The sequence below is a fragment of the Penaeus vannamei genome, chromosome 40 (genome assembly GCF_042767895.1).
Source record: "Penaeus vannamei isolate JL-2024 chromosome 40, ASM4276789v1, whole genome shotgun sequence".
NCBI classification, from domain to species: Eukaryota; Metazoa; Arthropoda; class Malacostraca; order Decapoda; family Penaeidae; genus Penaeus; species Penaeus vannamei.
This window is the reverse complement of record NC_091588.1, coordinates 3,694,568-3,699,567: the sequence shown is the minus strand read 5'-3', so window position 1 is coordinate 3,699,567 and position 5,000 is coordinate 3,694,568. Positions and strand designations below refer to the sequence as shown.

Sequence of the window (5,000 nt, the reverse complement as noted above, 5' to 3'; positions counted from 1 at the left end):
TCGTTTTCTCGGTTTTCTTTCTCTTTCTCGTTTATTTTTTTTCTTTCGTTTTTTGTTTCTTTCGTTCTTTCTTCCTTTCTCTCTCTCTTTTTCTTTCTCTTTCTATTTCTATTTCTATTTCTATTTCTCTCTCTCTCGCTCTCCCTCCATCTTTTCTCTCTTTTTCTTTCTCCCTCTATTTTTCTTCATTTCTCATTCCTTTTCTCTTTCTCTTAATCTTTATTTATCTCTCTCCTTCCCTCCTTCCCTCCCTCCTTCCCTCCCTCTCCCTCTCTACCCTCTCCCTCTCCCTTCATTTTCTCGCTCCTTTCTCTTAATCTTAATCATTATTTTTTCTCCCTCCTTCCCTCCCTCTCCCTCCCTCCCCTCTCCCCCCCCCCACCCCCGTCACCGCTGGCCCCTTTAACTTCATTTTAGCAAAATTTTAATTCCCTGAACTCTGTCGCTCTACCACATTCATCAGTGTATTTACCGTCTTTTCCTCAACAATGCCTCTATATCACTCTCTTCTCCTCCTTTTCCTCTTCTCTTTTCCTCCCTCCCCTCCTTCCTCCTCATTTGCTGTATCCTTCCGTCTGTCTTTGTTTTTTTTTCTTTCTTCTTTCTTCTTTGTTCCGCTTGTTTTTTTTGTTTACCGTTTTTGGGGTATCGTTTTTCTCCTATTTCATGTATCATTTTCATTCCCTTTCTTCTCCTCCTCCCCTCCCAGCATTTAGACTTTTATCCCTCCCCCCTTCTCTCTTCCCCCCACCCCCTTCCTTCTCCTTCCAGACCTCCCTCCTCCCCCTCCCTCCCTCTTCTCCCTTCCCCCACCCCCTTCCTTCACCTTCCAGACCCCCTCCTCCCTCTCTTCCTCCCTCTTCTCCCTTTCCCCCCACCCCCTTCCTTCTCCTTCCAGACCTCCCTCCTCCCCCTCTCCCCTCCCTCTTCTCCCTTCCCCCACCCCCTTCCTTCACCTTCCAGACCCCCTCCTCCCTCTTCCTCCCTCTTCTCCCTTCCCCCCACCCCCTTCCTTCACCTTCCAGACCCCCCCTCCCCCCCCTCCCTCCCCCCGTCATCGCCTCCCCACCCCCTTCCTTCACCTTCCAGACCCCCCTCCTCCCCCTCCCTCCCCCCTCCACCGCCTCCCCACCCCTTCCTTGCACCTTCCAGACCCCCTCCTCCCCCCTCCACCGCCCCCCACCCCCTTCCTTCACCTTCCAGACCCCCTTCTCCCCCTCCCTCCCCCGTCACCGCCCCCCACCCCCTTCCTTCACCTTCCAGACCCTTTCCCCCCCCCTCCCTCCTCCTTGACCCCCCCCCCCGCATGACAAGGACTCCAGTCAGCCGTCACAACTGGGGATTAACCTGCTTACTGTCACAAGTCACCTCACAACCCTCGTTAAGTCTTGTCACATGTCACAACCCCGAGAGGATTTGCCTGGTCACACGTCACGTCACAACCCGTAGGGGTAATTTGGGCGTCACGCTTTTACAACCCCGGGGGTGATGGGCGGGGAGAGAGGGGGGTGGGGTGGGGTGGGGTGGGGTGGGTAGAGGTGGTCTCTTCATTTTATAGAGGGTGTTTCGGGGGCTGTGGTCGTGTCTGTCTCTGTCTGTCTGTCTGTCTTTGTCTCTGTCTAGTTTGTCTGTCTTTTTGTGTTCCTGTCTCTCGCGATTTTTTTTTCTTACTCGCTTTCTTTCTACTTTCTTTCTGTCTTGTCTTTCCCCTGGTTTCCCTTTCTTTCTCTCTCTTATCCTTAAAAGTCCTCTTTGCTCTCCTTTCCTCACCTGCCCTTCCTCCTCCCACTGTCACTCCCCCCTCTTGCTGTCCCACCCCTTTCCACACCCCTCCCACACACCCCTCCCACACACCCCTCCCACTGTCCACCCCCTTTTCACTCACCCCCACTCTCCCCTCCCACTGTCCACTCCCCACCCCCTCCCCCTCCTACTGTCCACTCCCTCTTCCCACTGTCCACTCCCCACTCCCTCCCACCCCCTCCTACTCCCTTCTCCCACTGTCCACTCCCTCCCCCCTCCCCCCTCCCTACCCCCACCCCCAAACGCCTATCCAAAAGGCAACCCTTAACAAAGCGAGCTATTACAGGCCGGGCCACACGCTCTCTCTCCAACACCTTCCCTCTCCCGTTCCCCTGTAGTTACCCCCGCCGATGCCAGCCTGTTAAATACCCTTCTGTGTGTCTGTCGGTTTGTGCTCTTAGTTAAGGGGCGACGGGGTGTATGTATGTGTAGAAAGAAATGGCTGTCTTGGGTTGGGTTTGGGTTGGACTTGTCGGGAGGGAGGGGGTGGGGAAGGAGGAGGGAGGGGTGGGGGGAAGGAGGGAGGAGGGAAGGGAAGAGGAGGGGAAGGAGGGAGGGAGGGAAAAGGGAAGGAGGAGGGAGGGAGGAGGGAAGGAAGGAGGGAGGGGAGGAGAGGAGAATGGAGGGAAGGAGGAGGAGAGAGAAGAGGAAGGTAGGAAGGAGGAGGAGGAGGGAGATGGGAAAGAGAGAAATAGGAGGGAAGAGGGAGGGTGGAAAGAGGGAAGGAAGAGGGAGGTGGAAGGTGGGAAGGAGAGGAGGTGGGAGGGAGAAGGATGTGACCAGATTTTATTTATGATTTGAGGAAGAGACAGAAAGAGGGAGAGAAAGAGAGGGCGGGGAATAGGGAAATGGAGTTGTACGAAGGTAATAAAGATAACAAATAATATCTTCCTATTCTTCTTTATTCTTTCTCTTATCTATCTTCCTCTTCTTCCTCTTCCTTCTCTTTTTCTTCCTCTTCCACTCTTCCTCTTCTTTCTCTTTTTCTTCCTCTCTCTCTCCCTCTTTCTTCTTTATCTTATCTTCCTCTCTTCCTCTTCGTCCTTGCGTGAGAGAACGAAGATTAAGTACAACCATTAAAATCATTCGATTCTGTGTAATTATAGTAATGGTAATTAACAGGTGCTCATGACGATAAAGACACGTGTATGGTATGTATGTATATATGTGCGCACATACTTACATACATACGTATTGTACACTTATAAAATGCATATGTAAATACGAGAGAGAGAGGGGGAGGGAGGGAGGGAGAGTGAAAGAGAAAGAGAAAAATAAATAAATATATGTCTATATATGTATATATATATAGAGAGAGAGAGAGAGAGAGAGAGAAAGATATTTTATATATCCTCACTAACCAAAAAATAAAAATGAATAATAATAAAAATGAATAATAATGATAATGATAAATAATTAGAGAGATAAATACCTAAAAAAAAAAAAATCTAAGAAAGCCACTGGATAAACGGGCGAAGGAGAAAGGAGAGAAGCGATGAAGCAGGGAGATAGCAAGGAAGAGAGGCCATAGGAAAGCGTGATGAAGGAGAGAGAGCGACACCCGATTACGGCGTTGGATTACGGGCGGGCGGGCCGGTGATACGGGCGGGGGTGGGGGTGGGGGTGGGAGGAGGGAGGGGGGGAGGGAAAGGTGGAATGGGTAGGTGGAAGGAGGGAGAGGGAGGGAGAAGGAAGAAGAAAGAGGGAGGGAGAGGTAGGAGGAGGCAGGGAAAGGTAGGAGGAGGGAGGGAAAGGTAGGAGGAGGGAGGGAAAGGTGGAAGGAGGGAGGGAGGAGGAGGAGGTATAGGCGGAATAGAATAATGATAATGATAAAAAGCAGGAGGAATAAATAGAAAGAAAAAAAAATAAGAATAGAGAGAGAGAAAGAGCAAGAGAAAGGAGAGATAAAGAAGAACGAAGTCGAAGACTAGGAAGAGAAAAGGAAGGAGGAGGAGGAGGAGAAGGTGGGGGGGGGGGAAGCGCCTGGGGGGAGAAATCACTGCTTTTTAATGAGGATGTTCTTCGGAGGGGGTGAGGAGGGAGGGGGAGGGGGGGGCAGTTGAGGTGCTTCAGCGGAAAGTGATCTAGAGGGGGAGGGAGGGGGAGGAGGGGGTTAGGGGCAGAGGGGAAAGGATTGGCGTGGATTTCTGTTTTTCCTCATTATCATCATCATCGTTATTATCGTTATTGTCATTGTGATGTTTTCCTCAGTCTTTTTATATGTACTTTATGCTCTCTCTTTCTCTTTCTCTTTCTCTCTCTTTCTCTTTCTCTTTCTCTTTCTCTCTCTCTCTCTCTCTCTCTCTCTCTCTCTCTCTCTCTCTCTCTCTCTCTCTCTCTCTCTCTCTCTCTCTCTCTCTCTCTCTCTCTTTCTATCTCTCTCCCCTCATTTTTACTCTTTTTGTCTTTTCTCTTCGTCGTTTTATCATGATTATATATTTTCATCATTACATTAACCTCATAATATTAAGCCAGATTGCTGTTTCTCATATTAACTCATTTTTACTTGCATGTTAATATTATACCTTTCAGTGTATTTATATTTCTGTCATGTCTGCATACTGTATTAGTATTTAAGTACATGTTGAATAAGGTCCAAATTACTGTATTTTCCCTCGACATCTATTTTGCATACCGGCTTATCTTTTGATGGTGATAATAAAATGAATAATAAATGTGACGAACTAAATGTATTCATTTGGTTTCTTGTGTTTTGTTTGAAGGATCTGAATGTATTTGCATAAAATAGCTGTGTTAGAAACCTTTTTTAAGTTTATATATATATATATATATATATATATATATATATATATATATATATATATATATATTGTTTAAGTTATTAGTATCTTATTATATAACATATTTTTTTCATAACTAATGGGTGTTTAAGGAATATGTTTGTATGTTATAATCTGCAATGTGTTTTAGAATTGTATTTGAAATTTTAACCGAAAGCACTTAGAGAAAAATTAAATTCACAATCTATATATTTTTATTTTTATTTTAGTTATTGACAACCATCTTGAAAAATGTATTCAAAATCTTAACCGACAATTTAAAAAACGTCTTCATTTTTTTCTACCATTAAGAGAAAAATTATTTTCTAAACCATTTTAAAAAACAAAAAATACATATTCTAAATACTACCCAGCATTTGTTTAATAGATACCAAAATATATTTATAATTAAAATGA

At 46.2% G+C, this 5,000-nt stretch overlaps 1 protein-coding gene across 11 annotated transcripts in view; it reads left to right on the top strand.

The window, feature by feature from the left end:
- The window catches only part of hth (Meis homeobox homothorax), a 738,118-nt gene that overhangs the window by 23,974 nt on the left and 709,144 nt on the right, over window positions 1-5,000 (top strand). The window lies entirely within an intron of this gene.